A 13,446-nucleotide genomic window follows, 5' to 3' on the forward strand; every position below is an offset into this window, starting at 1 on the left:
GCCTTGTTAAATTTAATGCACGATACCACGCATCTCCCAATATAAGAGTCAGTATATAAGAACACCAGAAGTTAAAAGTGTAGAGAATATGATATATAGTTCATTGACTTGAAAAATCCAAAACAAACTTCAACAACTTTTTGTGCAGCAAATGCGAGCCAGGACTTAATTTCTTTATCCAGCTTAGGTTCATTCACAAGATCAACAGCCGTGTGGAGAAGCGAGCAGGAGGTGGACACAATAAGCTTGTCTGTAGTCAAAATTGGAAAACAATTGTTTATCGTAGAAAATTTGTTACCTATAAACAAGAGTTATTCAACAAACCTTTTCTGACAATGCCTTCCAGAGATTGTTAGGGTGATGAGAGACGTATTGAGATCATTAGCCCAAATGTTCCTTCCATCAACCACCCTCGCAAAGAGGAATTTTCCAGAAGGGAACCCACTCTTGATCAAATCCATGGTCTTGGTTCCACGTACCAAATCAAAACCAAAACATGTGACTCCACTAAGTGTGGTAAGGGTTTTGAATGCAGCCGCAGGAACATCAGCAAAATAGGTCTCAACTAGAACACTTAGTCCAGATAAGCTTGATTCTAGTTCAACATATGCCTTTGTGAATGCTTCCAATTGGTGAGACTCAAGATCCAAAACATGCGTGGGCTCATCAAATTGACATGAAGCACCAGCTGCCTTCAACTCAGCAATAACTTCTCTGCAGGATGAGATATAACGTTAATAAGGAGAGACCATCTTGAGGTGACCAAAAATCTAAATATAGTTCTCACTTGTAGATTGGAAGAATTTTGTCGAGCAGAGAAAGAAGATGAAAAGTTTTCTCAACACCCTTGGCTGGCTTAGAAAGCAACAAGTAGGTAACAGGGCCAATAAGTACTGGAACAATATCGACACCAAGCTACTGGAAAGTGAAGTTCATCAGGAGGCAGAACGAAGCAAACAAATGATCAAGAAACACACATCGATAATTAAACTACATATGAAGTACGAGTACATAAGACACGAGGACTTTAATCTTCATCATTTAGAAGAAAAGACGCGTATTATATTCTACACTAAAATTGGGAACATCTATCTCATACCGCTTTAGCCTCTTTGTCTTCATTCATTGCCTTGTGAGAAGCATAAGAAAATTTCACATCAGGTCCCAATTCTGGGACAATGAAGTGGCTGCATTGACATGCCGACAGAATTATTTAGATAATCAGAAGCAGGGGAAAAAACGAAACCATTTAGGGGAACTTGGTCCATCACTTACTAGTTGGTGTCAAACGACTTGGTCATTTCCATGGCAGGAACCGAGGCATTACCTCTAGCCATAGAAAAGTAGGTCGAGAAACCAATCACAACACCATTCCAGTTGTATCTTGGAGGGACATCACCAAGCATTGCAATTGTATCAAGCACCTGGTCATAGTAAGCATGGTTCGCCGGAACGGCCGTATAACGGGCGGAACGGAACGGGAACGGTAACGGTGGCCACCGTTCCAAAGTTCCAGGCCAAATCGTTTATTGTATTGTAGCGGCGTTATGTGGCGTTTTATCGGCCGCCTAACGGGAAAGCGGAACGGAACGGGCGGAACGGAACGCAAGTTGCGACGGATTTGTTTTTAACCGTCGCTCGGTTTTGGTAAAACCGTCGCTAAAATCCGTGGGAAGTCGCAGGTATGACATGGGCAAAAGGAGATGAAAATTATTATGCAACACAAGATACTGATCATGGTTACCGCCCTGGAATTGAGGAACAACGTCGTTTCTTGGAAAGTTTATCAGAATTCTCTAGTGCTAGTGATAAAGAACATTCAGCTGATTCTACTCAACCATACATGGGTGTCGAAGAACATATAAGATGTCTTGGATTGGGGGGACATCGACAAATTCAAATGACAGATAATTATGGATTGATGAGTTACAATTGGGACTCTCAGCATGTTGGGTATGATCCGAGTGGATATCAATCAGGTGGATATGGATATCAGGGTAATTATAATTCCACACACGATTCTTTTGATAGATCATTTGATTTTTCAACATCTGGTACACATGGAATTAGAAATCGTGGATTTGATTATGGGTCGTCTCAGTATATTGGTGATAGATACAATGAATCTTCATCATCTATATGGCGTGGTGTTGGACGTCATGGTCCCGAGTATAGATCTTCAAGTACAACTGATAGTTCTACTGTGTATCGTGGATTCGGATACTATAATCGTCGTGACGAAACACAATTACAAAATCAATCATCCCATTCTAATGATATTTCGTCATCTCAATCTAATCAATATCCCTATGGACAATCACGTCAATATCCAAATGTTCGAAATCAATTTAATCTACGAGATAGTGATGAAGAATATAACAATGATCTCGCTCCTCCGCGTCACTCTTCATGGTATTTGCTTTGATATGTTATAATTTTTAGTGTGTATTTTCTTATTGTGCTATTATTGTAAAATAGTTTTGTATTGATCTATTAATTTGTAATAACTTTATATACTTTATTTTTTAGTATGATGTAATTTATATTTACATTTTTTTTACCAATTTTTTGAATTTATTAATTTTTTTATACAACCGTTCCGCAACATAATATTGGAACTGGAACGGTCGTTGCCGTTCCAAGCACTGCAACCGTTCCGGCGAACCATGATAGTAAGCGAATGTATTGCTGGGAATGTAATTGATCCCAGCTTCAGACATCTGCTTCCAGATGGATGGCCTGAATTCATCAGCCACCTTCTCCAAATCCTCAGCACTGCTCTTGCCATCCTAGAAAGATTCTAGAGCAAACTTCAACTCTCTCTTAGAACCCATACGGGGATATCCAACAATGTGAGATGCCATTGTTCTGCTTTGAAAAATCCAATCAGATCACATACAAACCATATGATAGAAAATTATATTTTAAAATAAATATAATTTTCAGATATAGATACACGAGGACAAAGGAATTGCAATAGACCATAAGAAAACTAGTCAATTCACACATTAATTCTGAAAATAATCAACATCAAATGACTTTCAATAACCTTATATATATATATATATATATATATATTAGTATTAACCACGTGAAATACTAATAACAAAAACGTTCTTGTACTTCATTTGGCATGTCATCTACCGTGCGTGAGTTTATCTGGCATTATATTATATATATAGATATATATATATATATACTAGTATATATATAATATATATATGATATATATATATATATATATTATAGTGATTAACCACGTGAAATACTAATAACAAAAACGTTCTTGTACTTCATTTGGCATGTCATCTACGTGCGGTGAGTTTATCTGGCATTATCTCACAATACGATGTAACAAATACAGCATTCACATGTACTAGCACTGCTAACTGAAACCCAAAATATCAACAGAAGGAAAGGTTATAAAGGTTAGCTGATCCATGCTTACAGCTTTTAACGGAATCTAGATCAATGATAAAAGATAATAAAAGTTGAAACAAGAAAAGAAGACTTGGATATCAAGCCTCATAATTGATAGTCATAAATAGCATTAAAAAATCAGGCGCTATAAATTCTTAGATCCTTCAACTTCCAAAAGAAAAAATTCTAGGATCCAGGAACATGAATCCAGTACATGCTCGAAACTCGAGAGCCAGACACAATGCCGACAAATTTGACTGAACTATAGACACACATTAACCACTTCATGTCAGACCTAATCATGAGAAAATTTTTCAAACCCAGTGCTATTAGAGATCTTTACTTGATTTTGAACAATGATTTTAAGTTAATTTTAAGAGATGTTTTGTTTGTACCTTATTTGGTTAAAAACATTGTTTCTATTTCTATGTTTGATAAAGATAGATATTTTATTTATTTAGCAAAGGTGTTTGCAATATTTACAAGAATGAATATTTGATTAGTATGGGAGAATTTGAAAATGATCTCTATAACTTAAAATTGAAAGATATTCTGCTAAACAATGTCCAAGCAATAACAAAAACAAACAAACGAAAACAAGATACTCAAAATTCGACACAATTATGACATTCTCGATTAGGACATATTTCCTTAAGAATGATGAACAAGCTAGTGGGAGTAGACATGTTTGATATGCCTGATATTAATTCTTTCACGACTTGTGAATTCTGTCTAAAAGGAAAGATGATCAAAATTCCTTTTAAGGGCCATGTGAAGCGAGCCAAAGGGTTATTGGATTTGATCCATACCGATGTGTGCGGTCCTCTTAGCATCACTACTAAATACGGACATGCCTACTTCATCATCTTTACCGATGAATTTTTGAGGTATGGGTATGTGTATCTGATGAAATACAAATATGAAGCCTTTTAAAGGTTCAAAGAATTCAGAAGTGCCGTAGAGAAAAAGTTGGGACGAAGCATCAAGTCACTTTGATTGGATCGAGGTGGTTTCAGAGCGTCGTAACCGGACTTTGATGGACATGGTTCGGTCTATGATGGGATTCATAGAATTTCCGCCATCATTTTGGGGATATGCACTTGAGACAGCGGTTGAACAATGTCCATTCAAAGGCAGTTGATAAGACACCATATGAGATATGGATTGGTAAGCCTCCCAAATATTCTTATCTTAGAATATGGGGATGCCCTGCTTATGTGAAGTAGGTAGTGAGAGATAAATTGGATAGTCGATCCATTTTATGTTACTTTGTGGTATATCCAAGGAATGCAGTTGGATATTATTTCTATCATCCTCAATAAACAAATGTGTTCATTTCTAGGAATGCAGCCTTTTTGGAAAATGAATTTTTATTAGATAGAAAAGGGGAGATGATAGAACTCGAAGAGGTTTGAGAGACACCCATGTTGTTGCCCATTTTGGGTAGCCAACCTACCCGAGGGGCTGCCTGTTTCGGGCAGCAAGGGCAGCCCCATGCCCTTGGGGCTGCCCAAAACCCCATCTCATTTTTTTAAAAAAAATTTGTGCATGTTTGATCGGAATTCGGCGACGGAGCTCCGACAACGACGATGACGACTAGGGTTTTCAAAAGTGTTTTGGAATATCAAAGTGTCATAAATAAAGAGTATGTGCGTTATTATTATAGCTCGTTCCCACCCCATGAGATATATCCCTATTTGCCATGAATATTTATTTGTAAATATTGGTATAATAGAAGATCAAGATTGGAATATGGTGACCATGATGATTATGAAGATCGAAGACATGTAAATATTGGAGGCTTATGTAATTATGCATTTGCATCCCATGAACTCCCTAGGATTGGACCTGGGATAGTGTTTGGCTCACACAGGCCATTAGTTTTTGGGGCAATTTATCATCTTCGTTTAGTTTACTGTTTATAATATATGGATGATATATTATAAATAATGAGTATGTGCGTTATTATTATGATAATAACTAAGTGGCATGAATTCGACAAACATACGATCAAACATGACGAGCTTTTAAATAAAATTAATGATGATACCTTTCAAAATTAAAAAACCCTCATTTTGAATAAGATTCAAAATTAATATCAAGCCTGAAAAGTGGAATTATAAAGGTGTTTATAATTTTCATGTCTTCCATCTACAATGGGTGCATGATGAACGCTACCCGTGCTCGAGGCTCGGCTCATATTATTGGGGAAGACGCGAGTGTAACGAGGAGAATGGCGGGGTTATTTATAGCAAAATATTTATCTGTTGCGGTAGATCTAGGAAAGTGATATTCTCGTATGGCCAATCAGTTAACTTTTTTCATTAATTTTTTAAACCGAGCATGAACTAATGACGCACGCCTTGAGCACGTGTTTCGCACCCATGCGTAATTCATATATTTTATTATTATTATTATTATTATTATTATTATTATTATTATTATTATTATTATTATTATTATTATTATTAGAGTTTAATTATTACTTAATATCAAATTTATCAATCTAAACACAACATAATTTAATGTAAATTTTCGTCCAAATACTTCGAACATTTTTTTAAATTGATGAATTGTTTTTTTTTTAAAAAAAACAGGGCTGGAGTCAACGAACATGAAGGTATGTGCAAGCTAGGGTTTCGAGATAATAGGTGAAGAAATTCCAGGAAGGTTCTAGGCATGTTAAAGGGTTCTAATTAGCTTGAGTTGTGTTGTATAAGGAACAGTTATGTGTTAATAAGCTATGGTTCAAGTTTGGTAAAGTTTGGTTAAGTTTCGAGTTAATTCTGGTTAAAACCGAGACGTACGTTTACGTTTTAAAACAAATCAGAAAATTAGTCAAGGAGCTTAAGTTTATGTGTAAAAAATGTTTATTAATGAATTTTAAGGTATTATGTTAAGTTTGGATGGATTTGGGTCGTCGTTTTAAGGTCCAAGGGTAAATTGAGAAAGTTAGGGTTGCAGGGGCAAAACGGTTATTTTACACCTGAAAAATGTTAGACGTCCTGGCAGTACCATGAATGCTGTAATTAATGTTAAAATGCTTATTTTAAATGTTTATGAAATTTTATGATGAAACATTAATGCTAAAAGATGTGTTGCATGCTTGGTTTAAAAGAAAAAAGATATATATGCATAAATTTTTATAAGCAATGAATGGTTGAAAGATGTGACTTGATTGTGACTAATACGATGATATGATAATTATGATGATATGAAAGGCCAAGGCTCAGTTGACGAGTGAGAGTGTCGTTGATGTCCCCGCTGTCTGGTACCATGGTTATACGTAGATGGATCTATCGAACTATAGCTAATACGAATTCGAAAGTCATAATTATCGATCTGAATTCAATAAAAGGAAAACTTATATGTATATGATCAAAGAAAATTTTTATGATGAAAGGTTTAAAGTTATGCATGTTCATTAAAAGCTATTTTATTAAAATTATCTATCACTATTGCTTGTGAATATATATGTATTACTTGTTATCATGATTAATGTTTGGTGAGTCAATAGACTCAGTTGGTGTGATTGATGCAGGTGAGCATGATGTTGTTTTTTATGGAGGATTTGATTGTTGAACTAGCTGGACTGATGTTGCACATAACCCGGGGACCGTTGCTAGTTTTTCCGCACTTATATGATTAATATTATTATAAAGATTGAAAGGATCGGTTACAAAGGTGATAAGTGTTTAGAAAGGGGGTGGAATAAACACTCACTGATTATTATTCTTTTCGAATAAAGGGTTCAGTTTAGTTACAAACTGACACTAGGTATCTCGTCAGTCGATAACAATCAGTATAACTGGAAAACAGTTGCGGAAGTAAACTGACTGAAAGATAGAATAACTGAAAGTAACTTAAATGAAAAACACACGATATGTTTCTGGATGTTCGGATAATAGAATAACTCCTACGTCACCCTTCTATCACGAAGATATGATATTCACTAAAAGACTTTGATCGAATACAGACGTTGTAGTTCACAAATGCTTTTACAGTGCGTGACTGAATACAACACAACTGAATAAATCTAACAAAGATTTGAAGGTGGAAGTAAGCTCGTAAATGTAGCCTTGATTGCTACTGATAAAACTGGTAAGAGTGAGCTTTGATATCTGAATGCGAGTTGTGATTTTAGCAGAGTAACAGCAAGCTTGAATATGATAGTAGTTCGCGTGTTATATTTTCAGCTGCTCTCTTTACCTATTTATAGGCTTCCCTCTCAACGGTAATATTAAATATCATTTGAATCTTTATATCCGTTGACAGCCACGTCGATATACTCTGACAATCGTACACTGCTATCTCTGATATGCGGCGTCCCACTACTAGTTGCAGTCTGTTGTACTATTTGTCAGTTGTCGTTCTCAACTGATGACATGTACAGTTCAGGGACTGGCTGAAGGATACTCTGCTGAAAAACTCAATCAGTTAAGCTCGTTGCCTTTGATCAGTTATTCAAATACGTTTCGAAGCTTAGTTTGTCAAATCACTGAAATTAAGTTTCCAACAAAGATTTTATGACTTTATGTTTTTGAGTGGTTTTGAGAGATTTAAGAGTTTATGAATTATTTTGAAAAATACTAGTTTATGTTTTTGTTGACGATTTACAATTTCATATTTTGAATTACGTTCTTTTGAATTTTCAAATATTAGTCGGTTGGTTTATTTTAAAGCGTGCAAAAAAGTTGGTATCAGATCAATGTTCTTACAAAATGTTGTGCCACCGCCAGTTCCGGAGAGCTCAGTCGTCAAGCCTCAAGTCTGTATGTTTAAATGCTTTAAATGATTTTTATGATGATACCTGCATGTTTACATGATTTATATGCTTAAGTTACACATTTAAATGCTTTTGAAGTCAAATGATATTTAATGCTTAAGTTTCTGGAACATGGGTAAATCGAGAAATTGAAACAATTATTGCATAAATTCGAAATTATAGGGACCAAATTGCAAAAATCAAAAGTATAGGGACTAAAGTGCAAAACCGAGAACTTAAGGGGCTAAACTGCACTTAGTCGAGAATCAAGGGCTAAACCTAAAGTTTACGGCTTAATTTGACTGAATTTTAAACTTTATGGGGCTAGAATGCAAATTTTCTAAAGCTTAAGAACTAAAATGAAGAGAATTCGAAACTTTAAGGGGTATAAATGCAATTTTCGAAAATAATTTGGGTAAAATTGTGCACTTTTGAGAAATATTAGGGTCAAGGTGTTAATTTTTGAGAAATTTTGGGTAATTAATAATAGAAATTCTTAAGTTCGACACAATTGGATTTGTTGGTGTGTTTGTCGCAGGAAGAATATTCATTTTAGGTATAGCTAACTACGCATTGTTGGATTCCAGAGCTACACACGCATTTATATCCGACATGTCAAGCGACTAAAGATTATACCCGAATATGGAATTGGACTTCAAATTTTCTATTCCTTGTAGTGATCAAATGGTCACTTCGAGTATTTTGAAGAATATGGAGCTTCGTTTGCAAAAGATGTGGTTCAGGCAGATCTCATCGTACTCTCAATGCCTAAATTCGAGATCATTCTATGCATGGATTGGCTGTCGTTGAATGGAGCTTCGATAGATTTTCAGTAGAGGTCGGTGTCTATTCGACCCGCCCAACGGGAAATCTTTTGTCTTTGAGGCAGCGAGGAACAAGAAAATACCGCACATTATCTCCTGCATCTGTGCGAGGAAACTTATGAAGCGAGACTGCCAAGATTTTCTAGCATGTTACTTCAGCACATGTTCATATCAGTCAAAAGCTAGATGATGTTGAGGTTGTCAGAGACTTTCCCAGTGTCTTTCCTGAGGATATTTCTAGCATTCCACTAAACCGAGATGTGGAATTTTTTATTGAGACACTGTGCAAATTTCTGCCAATTTCTAAGGCACCATATCGTCTAGCACCCGCTGAAATGAAAGGGCTGAAGGATCAAATTCAAGAGTTGCTGGACAAGGGTTACATTCCCCCGAGTTGTTCTCTATGTGGCGCACCGGTATTATTTGTGAAGAAAGAAGATGGAAGTATGAGACATTGATTATAAAGAGCTGAACAGAGTCATCATTAAGAACAAGTATCCCTTGCCCAGAATCGAGGATTTATTTGATCAATTGCAAGGATAATCGATTTTCGCGAAGATAGATCTTCGTTCAGGATACCATCAACTGAAGGTGAAAGAGTCTGATGTTCATAAGACGGCTTTTAGGACTCGATATGGGCATTACGAGTTTATGGTGATGACATTCGAGTTGACCAATGCGCCAGCGATCTTCATGGATCTCATGAATCGCATATTTCAGCCGTATCTGGATCAATTTATCATAGTCTTCATAGATGATATTCTGATATACTCAAGGAGCAAAGAAGAGCACAGTCAGCACTTGAGAACAACACTACAATTTTTGCAAGATAAAAAGTTATTCCTAAGTTCGGAAAGTGCGGGTTTTGACTCGAGAGAGCAGCGTTCTTAGGCCACATCATTTCTAGAGATGGAGTTGAAGGCGATCCAAGCAAATTCGAGGCAGTTAGAGAGTGACCAATACCAAAGAGCATAACCGAGATCCGTAGGTTCTTTGGTCTAGTTGGTACTATCGGAAGTTCATTCAAGGACTCTCTTCTATTGTGGTACCCTTGACCGCCTTGACAAAGAAGGATACAAAGTTTTTTTGGGGATTGGAATGCCAAGGGAGTTTCGACTGAAACATGCATTGACTTCAGCGCCAATTCTATCGATGCCATCGGGGTAAGGAGAGTATTTCTCTACACAGATGCGTTGAAAATTGGGTTGGGCGCAGTCCTGATGCAAAATGACCAAGTGATAGATTATGCATTTAGACAGTTGAAGGTTAATGAGAAGAATTATCCGACTCATGACCTCGAGCTCGCAGCAGTATTATTTGTTCTCAAAATTTGGAGACATTATTTAGATGGGGAGAAGTGCAAGATTTTCACTGATCATAAAAGTTTGAAGTACTTCTTCACCCAGAAAGAGTTAAACATGAGGCAACAAAGATGGCTGGAGTTGGTAAATGACTACGACTGCGAAGATGGTTGACGTAGGAGCAGTTGAAGTCTCCGAACATCCATAAATATATCTTGTGTCTTTAACCGTTTAACTAGTGCTTTGAGACTGATTTGATCAGTTGAGCTGATATTAATTCAGTTCTCACCATAACTGAACTGATACAAGCTCGAACTGATCCCCTTATTTCAGTTATTCAGCTCATACAAGTTAAAAGCTTTAAACTGTTCAGCTTTCTTAACGAAAGATTATTTCGAGTATTTTCTGCTTGGTTTGAAAACCAAACTTGATTTAATTCATCTGTGTTTATATTCTTAGAACACAGACTATTGCAGCTCATTGAGAATATTGTGTTTGAAATACCTTTGTAGGTGTCAAAACCGATCTTATCAATTGGTATAAGAGCTAGTTGTTCTAAAAAGAATATTTGAAAATTCATATTTTAAAGTATGTTTCAAAATGATATTTAAAATGACATCCAAAATCATTTTAAAAATTATATATGTGTTTGCCAAGAGAAGAGAGAAGATTTTTGGATCTACAACTAATATTGTAGCCACTTCTCTCGACTCCGTAATTTTTGTTGTTTTAGCAGCTTGCAGGATTCTGAGTCCAAGCTGACAGCAGAATAGCTAAACTGTTCAGCGGATCAGATTTCAGCTGCCATCCTACCAGTTCAACTGATAACAGACGAAACCCAACTACCAACTGAAATGTTGGATGATTAGGAGCTTAATCATCAGCAGTATACCATCGCTTCATTGCCACATCAGATCAAAGTAGATTATCAATGCGGTTCAACATCAGTTGAGTCCAGTTTGCATCAGCTAGACCAGTTAGCCATCACACAGATCAAAGTCCAAGGCAATTAGCTGTTCTTCTGGCAAAGAAACTCAAGATCGATGCTTCATTTCAAGTGTTCAAGGCAATCAGTTATAGGTATATCTAGTTCTATTATGTATAAACTGACTGATATTTGATGTTATTTAAATGTTGTTATGGTAGTAACAATTTCCCTTACACATGTTGGTGTGCTTAAACGTATTATACTAGGGGCACATATTTGATTAAATAAACATCATGCTTATCCAATTAGTTTTTATGTGACTGAACTGTTATGTTCAGATTTGTTGCCTAAACTGCTTAAATGTTAAAAGATGCTAAAAATTTCTTTAATAGAATAAATGATTATATTTTTAAGAGAGAGTTTTTAATTCAGTTCATGATGTGAAGTTTTTAATTGTTTTATCACTCAAACTGAAAATTTCTTTTTATTCGATTAAATACTTTAAATATTTTTTATTCTTAAAAAAAGAGTTAATTATTAACTGCCAAAGATGTGGTTCAGGCAGATCTCATCTTACTCTCAATGTCTAAATTCGAGATCATTTTAGGCATGGATTGGCTGTCGTTGAATGGAGCTTCGATAGATTTTCAGTAGAGGTCGGTATCTATTCGACCCGCCCAGCGGGAAATCTTTTGTCTTTGAGGCAGCGAGGAACAAGAAAATGCCGCACATTATCTCCTGCATCTGTGCGAGGAAACTCATGAAGCGAGACTGCCAAGATTTTCTAGCATGTTACTTCAGCACATGTTCATATCAGTCAGAAGCTAGATGATGTTGAGGTTGTCAGAGACTTTCCTAGTGTCTTTCCTGAGGATATGTCTAGCATTCCACTAAACCGAGAGGTGAAATTTTTTATTGAGTTGATGCCGGACACTGTGCCAATATTTAAGGATTGCTCTTTCAAATTCAAGGGTTGCTGGACAAGGGTTACATTCCCCCGAGAAGTTGAATCATAGGAACATAAGTATATATCAAAAAATATATAAAAGTCTCACTAAATAAATCTATAAGACTTCGTGAAAATTTTTAGAATTACGTGAGATTCTACAAATATAAATAAAAACCTAACAATTTCATAAAAGTATGTCATTTAAAAAAACTTCAGCAAATCTTTACGATGAATACACCCTGAACCCCCCTAAAAGTCCACTGAAACATTGGTTCAGAAAGTTTCGTATAAGATAAGTCGATTTGTTCTATATCTATAATAAAAAATAATATTTTTGACATAAATAAATCGAATCAGAGATCAATATATGTAACGCCGTAGTTTTTTGTGACTTTGAATATTTTCAAACTCTTATAAATTTTTTAAAATTAATGATTGATTTTTTAATTTAGTTTATTTTTTATGCAACTAAATTATAAAACACTACTAGTTTTTCACCCGTGCGATACACGGACAATTATTTTATCTAATTGATTATTAAAATTAGTATATATGATAATTTGCTATAACTTGACTTTTTATCAAAGTGAAATGTTTATTGTTTTCATATACATATAGATCTTAACAATGAAATATTGAATAAAAGAGCCATTTTTGTATTTTGGCTGAAAATTAATATCACGCTTGTATTAGACAATGAATGACATGACATAATGTGTTTATCAATTATATTGTATTCACATATAAATTTATGTGCCATGTAGAAAACAATAACTGTAACAAAATAAAATGATAAACATGATACAAACTTTTAATGTGGTTTTAATTTTGATAAATAATCTAAATTAAAATACAAATAAACTAAATGGATTATAGATCATACAATTAGAAAACAAAAAGAAATTACAAATTTTGAAAAACTTCCTTAAATATAACATTTGTTGTTGAATTTTTCAGGTTGCTATCACTATCACATATCAAAACTTTTAGACTCTTAGGTTTCATAACTCTAGATACGGCAACGTACGACTGACCATGACTAAAAACAGAGTTATTTAAAAAAAATCCTATATGAGACAATGATTGCCCCTGACTTTTGTTGATTATCATTGAATATAATACAATCAAAGAATATTGAACTTCTTTGTTGAAATTTAAAAGGAAGCCTTAAATAAGAAGGCGTCAATGACATTCTTGGAATAAACACTTTATGATAGGCATTACTTCCAGTAAGAAATTTTCCTTTCAAACAAGGTTTC

At 35.1% G+C, this 13,446-nt stretch overlaps 1 pseudogene; it reads right to left on the minus strand.

Moving 5' to 3' along the window:
• Nucleotides 1-56: 56 nt before the first annotated feature.
• Nucleotides 57-2,920, minus strand: LOC140833398 (5-methyltetrahydropteroyltriglutamate--homocysteine methyltransferase-like; annotated as a pseudogene).
• Between the last annotated feature and the right edge of the window lie 10,526 nt (nucleotides 2,921-13,446).

This window comes from Primulina eburnea, chromosome 6, assembly GCF_022965805.1.
Source record: "Primulina eburnea isolate SZY01 chromosome 6, ASM2296580v1, whole genome shotgun sequence".
In the NCBI taxonomy this organism is placed as follows: domain Eukaryota; kingdom Viridiplantae; phylum Streptophyta; class Magnoliopsida; order Lamiales; family Gesneriaceae; genus Primulina; species Primulina eburnea.